Here is a 12,500-nt window from a genome sequence, read left to right as displayed (position 1 = left end):
TGCAACTACAGTGGAAACCGCTTACAGTGATCATGTCTGTCCGGGTCAAAATTGATCACTATAAGCAGATGATTATTATAACCAAATTTTTGTTGTTGGGCATCATTTCTCATGCAGATTCACATCGAAATTAAATTTATATATTTATTGCAAATATACAAAGTAATGAAAGTGACTCCCTGCCAATTCTTCTGCCTTTTTCCCTCACCAAGGGTTGCTGTTTTTGGCCGGCTCTGCAACATGAACGTGCATGCAGAACGGCGCCCCTTTGCTGGGGCTCCTCGCTCGCTCACCCAGTAGCGGCATGGAGGGAGACAGACGCCAGTCTGCATGAGCTGTCGGCACTGCGGTCGACAGAGTTTCACTTTGGTTGGCATTATGTGACCAGATATTATCAATCCACTTGATGAGGGCGGCTTCAACCACAGGTGCTTACCTGTGCACATTCGTTTTTATTCAGAGAAAATGACCAGCCAGTATCCAGCCGGAAAGCAGACGGTCCGCGAGGCAAAGTATCACGGGAGTAAAGTAAAAAAACAAAACAAAAATTAAATTAACGTTAGTCTAACGTAGTTTTAAAATGTTTTTCCATATGTTTTCATGTATGAAAAGACCCTAAAATGAACAATGTAAGCGGACTACGTGTTTACTAGGGCTGTCTCGAATACCATTTCTTTGGGCTTCGAAGCCTTCGGTGAGAACGATTCAAAGGTATTGGAAGCTTCGTGGAGCAGCCACTGCACAGCAGGTTGTTCCGTCTGTGTGTCTCCATCTCCCCCCGTTTACACAACAAACAGCGATATCCGTCTGAGAATAACTAATAATAATGTTGAAAATTAATAATCTATTCCTTATTTCGTGGGCTATTTAGGGATTATGTAATAATGTATAAATGTATGTAATATACATTTTTTATATATTAAAAAAAATAAAATGTAAAAAACAAAGCATTCAACATACTGATTTGGAGGTCAAATATCATGGCAAGTATTCAAGTCAGCCCTAAGTGAAGAACTTAAACAGCATTTGTATAGGAATGATTCTGTCCCAAGCTTCCTGCTCCATATAAGCGGTTGATCACTGTAACTGTGATCACTATAAGCAGTTTCCACTGTACTCATTATTGTTTTAGGCATTTCTTATGTTATTTGGGTTAGTGGGATGTTGGTAATTGTAGTTAACCTCTATTGTTTGAGATTGACCTTTAACAAAACTCCATATTTCAGTGTTATTTTTCAAGGTATACAATCACAGCAAGTTATTCATTGCATGGTCCAGCTCTGTGTTGTAGTGCATGCAAATACACATCCATTTTCCCCCATACGCAACCATATTTCTAGCGCATGACTCTTTTGCCCTTGGTGAAAATGACTTCATGCATCACTATACAGCACTACTACACATCTATATTCCCCCGCAACCCACTTTTAATATTGAGATACCTCAGAGTTAGCTGAGAAACAGTTGAATTACCATGCCACACTTAATGCTCCAAGGCAACAGTGTATTTTCAATCAGACTCAGACTGGGGGGAGGAAAAGAAAATGGCCCCAGCCTCTTTTAAACATGAGAGAAATCTAATTGTGCTGCCCTCTCTGCTACTGCATGATTTAAATATCTCTGGAGACGGATAAGGCCTAGGCGGTGGGAGACAGGTACAGAGGAAAATAAATAGAACAGGGGAACTATTGTCTTCAAAGTGAGCATTTTCAGAGTATTCAGATAGAGCAGTAGGTCAATAATCCATTACACAAGCCATCATGTCAAAAGTATCATAATGAACAAAGACGGCATCACACCCCTGGGAGGTGCTGCTCATGGCTCCCGCTGCTGATAATATTGAAAACCAGTTTGAAGTGCGGCACCTCTCGCTAAAATGTGACATATTTCTGACAAGTTGCTCTAAAGGCACGCTCCGCTCAAGCGCTGCTTTGGGAAAACCACAACTTTATAGATTTGTTCTTGTTTACCTATGGTCCAACATTAGTGATGTAATTGTTGGTAAAATGAACAAACTCTCCCTCAAAAAACAGAATCCACAGACTTAACATTCAACATTGTGGTGTCAACATGTACTGTTGTGCATGTATAACTGTCTTTTTCTTTTTTTAACCAGAGCTGTCAAAGTTAACGCGAATTATAACGAGTTAATGCAAATTAATTTTAACGCGACAAATGTACATTTTTCCAGAAGATATACAGAGCTAAATACTACTGTATAGAGTATAATCAAATATAGTATTAGTAGGGCTGTGAAAGTTAAACACAATAATAAGGTGTTAACACAAATTGTTTAATGCACTAACTTCTTTAACGCATTAACGCAGCTTGCGAATTTGGGGTTGTAGCGGGCTCATTTTAGAAGCTTTCAAAGCTGACGATGCTGGCATGATATGAAACTGAAAAACTAAGAAAATCCATCGGCACCAACATGTCACACTAGCTATGTCGTGAAGGAGGTCTAAATAATGCACTAATTACACTAAATTTTGCAAGGAAAAACTGGCATGGCTATAAGGGGTCCCATTGACCTCTGACCTCAAGATATGTAAATGAAAATGGTTCACGGGGACCAATGTTTGCCATGTTGTGATTTGGGCATATTTTTTATGCATAAGGACAATATGTGTCATTGTTTTGTGCTGTTAACTTGATTTCCAATAATATAATATATACATGGCATTTGCATAAAGCAGCAATATTTGCCCACTCCCAGGTTGATCAGAGTATTTAAATTACTTGACAAATCTCCCTTTAAGGTACATTTTGAACAGATAAAAAAATGTGCGATTAATTTTCAATTAATCACTATCTATTATGAACAATCATGCAATTAATCGCGATAAAATATCTTAATCGATCGACAGCCCTATTTGTAACCGATACCATGATGGCGTCAGCACTGCAGGCATAATGTGCAGCATTAATTTGACTGATTTGATTTAAGTTATTGATAAGGCAACGCTCCATGTATGGCTGGATGATGACAGGAAATACAAGTTCCTTCAGGAGATCTGATAAAAGACCACTGAGAGTCATCCTTCTAAAATAACCAAACAGGAATGAGCTCAGAATATTTCTCCTAAAGGCAAAAGAACAAAGACAGCAAACACAAGTAAAGGCCTGTCATTGCTTGTTATAAGACAACAATATGCCTGAGGACAATACTGATGTATGGTGTGTATCTTCTTTTGTTTTTTTTATGCTTTGCCCATAAAATTTCATTTGTCTACAGTGTTATATGTCTCTCCTGGCTCTCTCATTCAACAACACTTTTGGAGAAAGAAATGCAGACCAGAATTGTGTAAATGGACAAAATGGGATAATGGAGTATGTACTGGAAATACTGTGATCACCAATGTGGGCGACATTACAATGCACTTCTCTAATTTCAAGTTCAATTTTCCATCAAATTAATATGAAATCATTGCACAGGAATTGTTTTATCGTTACTTAAAGTACCAAATGTTCAGGACTGAAAATTGTTTAGTTCAATTAAAACTCACATCCTTCATGCATACAGTGGCCAGACAATCTCAATTATACATACAGTTTCAGCTGTACACGTGGAGAGAGAAAACAATTCCTCTTGGAGGAAGTGGTTTTATTCTTAATCCAAACAGCAAGCTCTATTAAGCATGTGTTACACATATAGTCTATGTGCTTAAAAATGTAGGTGTTTTTGTTTGGGATGCTCATTATGAAAAATGTTCTTAACCGATAACCGACCCTCGTTAACAGATTATTAACCATTAACCAACAAGATTCGTGCCTCGCATGCAGCGGTGTACCAGCTACCACTTTCCCAGTAAAAGTCTTCACCGCACATTTAGTTTAGTTTAGCGGGTTGTCAGCTGTGTGTCTGCCCGGCGTAACGATAGCGAGTTTCCAACAAACAGAGTGTGTGTTTGTGCTACGTTAGCAGCTCTAGTATTGTCGGAGGCTTCGTCCTCGCCGCCGCACACATAGTCTGCGTAACTTTAGTGAGTTTCCAACAGACCGTGTGTGTATGTGTTGGTGGTGAGTGTGAGGTTGTTGGTGGCGTTCTAGCTGTGAACGTAGGTGTAGCAGTGTGTGGACAGTTTATTTGTTGGTGAATAAATGCTACAAAACTACAACTCCTCCGCTCCGCTCCAGCGAGCCGGAGACCGGAGCCGACTTCCTGTATCCAGCAACTCTGGCTCCGCCTCTTAAGGTGGGCTGTTAAGGTGGACCAGCTTTTCTCCTTTCGCCGCTCCTCTAAGCCGCTCAGCTTTTGAGTTCATTATTAACATTTCTTTTAACCATTTTAACCGATAGCGTTAATCGGTTAAATGCTTAATGTCGGTTTACGGTTCAACGGTTAATTATGGACATCCCTAGTATATGTATTTTGTCTTTTATAATTGTAAATAGCAGACAAACTCAACAACCAATATTGGTCATGCAAATACAGTTTGCTAATGTGACTATAATTAAATGGTTCATCCAATGGAAATTTTATTGTGACATCATCATTGCTGAAAGGTTGATCACTTGCGGTTCAAGAATTATCATATTATCATATTTGATTGAATGTAAAAACATGCACAGCACTCCACTTTAGTTTCCTGTAATGTCATTCGGATACACAGTGTACTACATAGAAAGCAGATTTCATGAGCTTGTATTGTGTTTGTCTGAAACTTGTGTTTGGGTTCCAGAAAATCTAGATATTTTTACCTCTGATGGCTGAAGTGCAAATTTTGGAGACTAAAATGGTCACATATTTCTCTCCACGCGAGTATGGAATGTAAAGGTAGAAAAAATCAATCCCACAATAAAGCCCTTTAAGGCCATCGAGAGAGACCATACCTGTTTTTCTGAGAGGCAATTATTTCGCAAAGCAGTAAGACAACAGGAGTCAATGTAGCAACAGAGGGCTGAGATACCTATAATGAACAAGCGGAGCAAATTCTGTCAACTTTATGCACTCAAGGTAGCACAGAACTAAACCCTGAAATCAAAAATCAATGCACAGAATTGACTCAACTGAAACAACTACACAAGCCACTAAGTCCCTGGTTTATAAGTTTGATAAACTAGTTAAAGTCTTGATAAACATAATGCTTTTCTGCAAGGGCTTCTTTTCTAATGGAATGCTTAGTTTAGGGACGTAACGGTAAACAAAAGTCAGTTCATACCCGAGTTTAGAAGTCACTCTTTGGTGCGAGTTCAGTACCGCGGAAAAAAGGATACATTCCTTTTCATCTATTTTGAACAGACAGTCGTGTAAGTGTCAAAGACAGGCTGAACCCTCTTGCTGGGGACTGAGGTAACATTTTGCCCCCTGGCAACTTCGGTAAACTATTTTCATTAGAAAATAAGGAACATTTCAAACACTTCAGTACTTTTACGCTGTATGAAGAATATTGAACACTTCCCCCAAAAGCAATAGCTATAAAACTGAAAAGCATCTCTTATGCTATGAAATTGAAAATACCAAAATACAAAGAATAATAAAGAATAAAACTAGTGCATCAGGAGGAGTGTTTCAACTAGTCCCACCACGGCTATATTTAAACATTCAAAGCACTCAAACATTTATCATCCCGGTGATCGGCACATCTGGGTGATGCCGTTGAATGGCTGTTAGCAGGCGGGTTTTCCAGCTCTAAAAAAGTACATTAAGTTTTTGATGATAGTCAATAATGTGAATAGCAGATGATTATTGTGTGCATTAAGGTTAGAAATAGGGCCAGGATACGGTTGGGGTGAGGTCAACAATATGGTTGTCCAGTGCTTATAATTTCCGTGAACACATACTTTATGATGACTGAGATTTTAGAAGCAATACTTTTCGCATCATGTTACAAACATCAATAATTCGTTCTCTCAGACGGATAAAAAGGAAAAATGCTTAAATAGGTTGCCAAATACACTTGGCCGTTAAAATATGGGCAGCCCGCCCGAGTAAAGTCTATGTGGTAGAAACACTGCTTATGTTTCTAATCGCATTTACATTTACATTTAATTTATGTTTCACAAAGCAAATATTTTTGTTGGGCTGTTCCAGTTCTGAAACAGTCTTCTCATTGAGTTGGTAGTTGTATAGCAGCTAAAAAGGCTTTTGAAGCATTTATTTAAAAAAATATATATTTTTCATGGTTTAATAAAAGTTGTTTCATAATTTTTTATAATTGAATTTGTGCTCATTCAAAGACAGTGTCATGAAATGCTGAATGACTTTAAAACAGCTCAGTTATTTATTCATTTTTATATAATGAAGAGGTCAATGTTTCCCTGGCACAAAAGGGGTATAAATAACAGCAAAAACTGAATAAGCAAAACCATTGGTATCGGTATCGCCTATCGGCCAAATTGTTTTTTACACATCGGTATCGGTAGCCCAGAATTTCACAATTGGTGCATCCCTACTTTACAGTACTGTGGGTCTATTCATTGTGCAACAGTAGACATTGGTATACTAGAGTGTGTTGATTTTCCATTTCTCTGTTCATGATGTTTGCAACAACAACAGCACGTCCTCTGCTGTGGCAGCTATGGCCTTTGCTGTTATCGCACATGAATCAGATAGACACCCACGGCAGATCTGACATTTCTGAGAGACCTCTTAAGTGCCTGTGTTGGTCTGAAAAACTTGCAATAGCCATTCCACTTTGCACACTGCAGTTGAATATTATCTTTTTGTTGTCTTTGACTGTGTGTCATTCTGGGTCATTCTTCAATCTGATTGACTTGGAATGACTGAATATTTTCTGCACATAATGTGGTCTAAACAATTTAATCATTTTATCTATCTAGAATGCTGATCCCAAAAAAATGAGAAAAGTTTTTCTTACACTTGGAAGTTGGAGAGGTCTGACAGCACAGTGTGCTTAAAGGCGTCTTAAAGTCTTTTGTTTTCCCCTTGAGGAATTTAATTGTACTCTATCATGCCTTGATCTGCTTCAAGAAACCGCACGGGACCCAGAAGTTGAATTTGTCACTACTGCTGCTTTACTTAACTACCATCCACCACACTGTCTTGTTCGCTGCTATATCTCTGAGGCCAGATGAGCCTCGCTAGTAGAGGTGACATAAGCAAGATATGACAACAAAGAATAGGAAACTAGGTGATGGACAACAACAGTGTGAGCAGGGTTGTTAAAGCAATTTCTTTGGTTACTTAAGTTTCTTGTTTTGTCAGTGAGGTCCATTGCCGGTGAAGATATCTTTAAAAGATATCCTCAGGTAGCCTCGCCATTTTTCCTACACATTGCCCACGCCTCTCTAGAATCACTTTCACAAACTCCACGGGGAGGTAAGATTTACACTTTAAAGACAACCGTTTCAAATGCATATGATTAGGCTACAACAACATCCAAAGTTGCCTATGCAAACAAAACCACGGGCCTGTCTTCCCTTTAGTGCACATTTATAAAAGAATATATGCACAGTACCATATGCATCATGCTATAGTGCTGAATTGGCTTTCACACTGACAGCCTTCATACAAGTGGCTAGCTCTTTCTCTCACTCTAGAAGCCTTACACTGCTCTGCATCTTGGAACAACGATGTGTCACCCTTAAAGAAACAGTGTAACATTTCGGGGGATCTATTGGCAGAAAAGAAATGCAATATTAATAAGTATGTTTTTATTTTAGTGTGTAACCATCTGAAAATAAGAATCAATGTCGATAGAAGAATGTTTTGTACTGCATTTTTGCTTTTTTGTTCAGTGCATTGTTATCCTGTCTATGCAAGAACCTACCCAATCACTACTCGTTAAGTTCTTTGGACTTTTCTTCTGCTCATCATCTGTCTCAAATAAATCAGGTCAATTATCAGTATACATCTAAGAAATAATAAATCACGACTATAATATATCCCCAAAAGCATACATGCAATTTATACTGATAATAATCATCACAAAACACACTATTATTGCCTAACTCCATCATATATCAACCATCTGATTAAACGCTATAATAATGTCAAAGACGACCGGTAACCAACGGTATAAAAATGTCCTTAATCAAAATATAAACACCACACTGCTCAAGCCGAATAAATTAAATAATAAAATTAAATAATTTATCGGCGCATATAACATACAAACGCACAGCGCTTCCAAACATCGCCGACCACAAAAAATCACCGTGAACCTGCACACCACCACAGCTCTATATCATGTTGTTTACATATTATCATTATCACTCAAGAAAACTATACATACCAATAGCGTCTCTGAGGTCATCTATACGCTGATGCAAGCCCTATTTTCCTGCAGCTTTACGCATTTTCCCTGCAGGAATATCGAAAGAGACCCAGCAGGTCTGAACCATGTTTATAGATTCCTACCTGGATTCCTTGAAGTGTGAATAGCAATCAATTAACCTGGCATCGCCTCCTACATCTCAGGTGAACTCAGCTGCTTAGCGCTGCCGTCTTGTGCAATATTTAATTATTGACCTACCAATACACACATGATATTTAAAGACCAACTTAGATATGAAAAATAAAATAAAATAAAAATCACTTATCTTAACATTTTGGCTTTTACTTTAACACTACTACCCCATGGTGCAAGCTGCAACAGTATGAGAATACAAGTATTTCAGCCCAGTCGCACGGCAGTTCGTGAAATAGTCACAAAATGTAATGTACTGATTTATGTACATAGACACGGAATTTTTTTGTTATGGTCAGCACAAAATCAATCCGTATGTAATTCACAGAATTGTTAACTGGGAAGTATAGAGGACAAACGCCGCGTAGGGAGGAGGTCGGAGTGGATGAGTGGGTCAAACAACACAGGACTTTCACCCAGGACACCAGTGTTTGTGTCCCTTGTGAAACCAGAAGACAACATTGATTCATTTGTCATGTAACTTCCGTACTAGGGATGCTCATTTTGAAAAATGTTCTTAACCGATAACCGACCCTCGTTAACCGATTATTAACTGTTAACCGACAAGATTTGTTCCTCGCGTCTGCTGTGTGTCTGCCCGGCGTAACGACACTCTGTCTGTCCGGATTAACGATAGCGATTGCCTGATAAACAGTGTGTGTGTTTGTGCTACGTTAGCAGCTCTAGCATTGCCGGAGGCTTCTTGCTCGCCACCGCCGCCAAGCACATGCAGTCTGTCAGCGCGACGTAACTTTAACGAGTGTCCGTGTGTGTGTTGGCGGTGAGTGTGAGGTTGTCGGTGGCGTTCTAGCTGTGAACGTAGGTGTAGCAGTGTGTGTACAGTTTATTTGTTGCTGAATAAATGCTACAAAACTACAACTCCTCCACTCCGCTCAAGCGAGCCAGAGACCGGAGTCGACTTCCTGTATCCTGCAACTCCGGTTCCGCCTCTTAAGGTGGGCTGTTAAGGTTGACCAGCTTTTCTCCTTAAAGTGACGAGCCGCTCAGATTTTTAATTTTTTTAATTTTCTTTTTAATTAATTATAAATATTTCGTTTAACTGTTTTAACCGATAGCATTAATCGGTTAAAATGCTTAATGTCGGTTAACGGTTAAACAGTTAATTATAAACATCCCTATTCCGTACTTCAGTTACAGCACTTCCAGAGTTATTTCAACCCGAACCACGATCTTTTCCTAAAGCTAACTAAGTAGTTTTTGTGATGTAACTTCCGTAGTTAAGTTACGCCATTCCCGGTGTTATTTAAACCCAAACCGCTATCTTTTCCTAAACCTAAATAGTTTTGATGGCTAAGCCCAACCAAGTCGATCTATTCCTAAACCTAACTAAGTAGTTTTACTTTTGACTGGACTGGAAATTGACACGTGCTTCACGTGTTGCTGGATATTCGTAGGATAACACACAAAAAATATGTTGTTGAAAGTCGAGCTGAGCGTCACAAAAAAAAGGTAAATTCATGTCTACGTACACAAAAGAAATAGATCCAATTTTGTGACTATTTCACGAACTGTCGTGAGACTGTGTTGCCTATTTACACCGTCTTGAATGAAAAATACCTTAAATCAAAGGATCAAACACCAATCAAAGGTATAACGTATTTGCCTTCAAAACAATTCTTGAGAGAATAATTGCCTTTTGAAATGCCGATGAAAATCAGAAGACTTAGATGGAAATTAATTATTGCAATATGTACAATTTGCCCAACAGAATTAGTCCTATGAAAACTAATTGTTGTCTTAACCTGAGGCCAGCAATCATCAAGGTTACTGACTTAAAGAGCAGCAGTGGGACAATGTTAGAGATACCAGAGAACTAGTGTTACAATGAATAACTTCTTCATACAGGCTTTGCCCTTTAAAAGACTTTACAAGCTATAGTGGAGCCAAGGTGATAATCGCTATGACACACAACACAGCAGGCCATAAACCTGTGGCATACACAATGTCACCTTTCAAAACTCTTCCACGTTAGGTATAGGAAAGTAAGACCTTGTTAAAAAAGCAATATGTAGCACTGACAGCTTGCGTTTAAAATGGATAACAGCAGTCCAAATTCAAAACATTGGAGCCATGGCCCGTCCACTCCTCCGGTGCGCCCGTAGTTTTCAGAATTTGAGGTCTTACTGCTTAGACATGACCGTGTTAGGCTCTGTCCAGCAGTAGTGGGAAGCACTTCACCAGCTGTGTGTCTCAAATACTCGCTGCCTTGATAACCCAGCTGCACACAGGGACCACAGAGAGATGTGCCGTGGCTTTTCAGGTCAGGTAGAATCTACTGTTAACGTTATCTCTGATGATCGAGTTCGATAGCTTGCTTCCTTGCATGCAGAAGGCTGTGTTTGCGTGCCAATTTGTTTCATATGTGGCAACGGGGTGTCGAAATGGTCGGTGGACTGGATCACACCGACCAAACCAAAGACAAACGTTCCGGTCCGGAATGTAAATTTCAAAGGAGAACCTCTTGTAGCATTGTTGTCGGCCATTTTAGGATTTAGTACAGTAAATATATTACATATTGGTCCTTTAACCTCTTTGTATTTGTAGTAATTGTTATGGCAATTTGCTTATCTAAACCATCATACCCCAACATACATAAAAAAAATCCTAAGTCTCTAAAAATGTCCACAATTTGTTCAGAATCTGACGGTCCCCAGAGACGAGGCTCAAGAGTTAAGAAACAGTCGTTTCAGTTTAATAGTATGGTTTAACGATCAGAAGAGTGAGGTCAGCGCTGTGTGTTTGACTCCCAGAAACGAAGCTCGGATAGAGCCACCGAGTGCACGAACCCTCTGGTGGGTTGAAAGAACCATTAAAAGGTCAGAACCCATTAGACCGGCAAACACATGCTCTAGACTGACTAACGGACACACTTGATGTGGAGCGTGAAGTTGTGCTTCACCAGTAAAGATATTCTACCAGAAAACTCAGCTCAGTGGATGAAGCAGAGCCCTGCCATGTTGAGGTTTTGATTCCTACCGGGCCACTAAGGAACTAACGGAGGATACTTCATTATTATTAAGTAGGAAAGTATTTATCGAGTAGTATTTGTCAGGCTAATCCACACAATGATTCATGATGTCATACAAATAGTTAGGACTGTGAAACTACAGTAGTAATGTGCCCTAGTCACTGCTTTTTCTGAGAGCGCCTGCTCTTTACAGCCAGGCGGCAACCTCCGGTTCTGAAAAGTGAAGCCAATGCTGAAGTGCTTTAAACTTGAATTATTTTTAATAGCCAGCAGGGAGCGACTCCTCTGGTTGCAAAAAGAAGTCTGATTGTATAGAAGTCTATGAGAAAATGAGGCTACTTCTCACTTGATTTATTACCTCAGTAAACATTGTAAACATGAGTTTATGGTCTCAATCGCTAGTTTCAAGTCTTCTTCAATACAGCATGATGTCCATTTAGTAAATTATGGTCCCATTTAGAGTCAGATAGACCATAAAGCAGGGGAAGTTTTAGGGCGTGGCTACCTTGTGATTGACAGGTCGCTACCACAGCGTTGTCCGGTCTGGGAGTTCTCTGTGTTTTGCCTTAGAACTTTAATCCTTTCACAGTGTGTTTTTGTCATCTAAAAATCTGTTGTTGTACTTAGCTCTACCCTCTTGTGTCATTTCTGGTTCAAAGAAAAACAACATGGCGACGGCCAGAAACCAAGATGGCAACAGCCAAAATACCGAACTCAAGGCTTCAAAACTGCAGTCCACAAACCAATGGTTGACGTCACGGTGACTACATCCACTTCTTATATACAGTCTATGGGCCCTATCTTACACCCGGCACAAAGCGGCGCACAGCGCAACTATCATTGCTAGTTTCAGACCGACGCAGTTGTCATTTTCACGCCCAGCGCCCACATTGTGTAAGTAGCAAATGTACTTGCGCCCATGGGCATGCTGGCACTCAAGTACAAAGTAACAATTAATGTTAAGGAAAACACAAAATTCAGGCGGCAGATGATAATTCAGAATATAATAGAATATAATGAAGTAGAAAACTAACAGGACTCTCTGATTGGTTTAATTCCTGCTACGCCCAAAAGACACCTATGATTAATTAAGAGACTAAATACAACCCCTTTGCCCCCTGCACCTTACATTGCGACCA

The 12,500-nt window shown here is 39.5% G+C and overlaps 1 protein-coding gene across 1 annotated transcript in view; it reads right to left on the bottom strand.

Annotated features, from left to right (window-relative positions):
* cntn5 (contactin 5) overlaps positions 1–12,500 on the bottom strand; it is a 176,704-nt gene that overhangs the window by 118,230 nt on the left and 45,974 nt on the right.

Source organism: Sebastes umbrosus, chromosome 7 (genome assembly GCF_015220745.1).
Source record: "Sebastes umbrosus isolate fSebUmb1 chromosome 7, fSebUmb1.pri, whole genome shotgun sequence".
In the NCBI taxonomy this organism is placed as follows: Eukaryota; Metazoa; Chordata; class Actinopteri; order Perciformes; family Sebastidae; genus Sebastes; species Sebastes umbrosus.
This window is presented reverse-complemented; position numbering and strand designations above follow the sequence as displayed.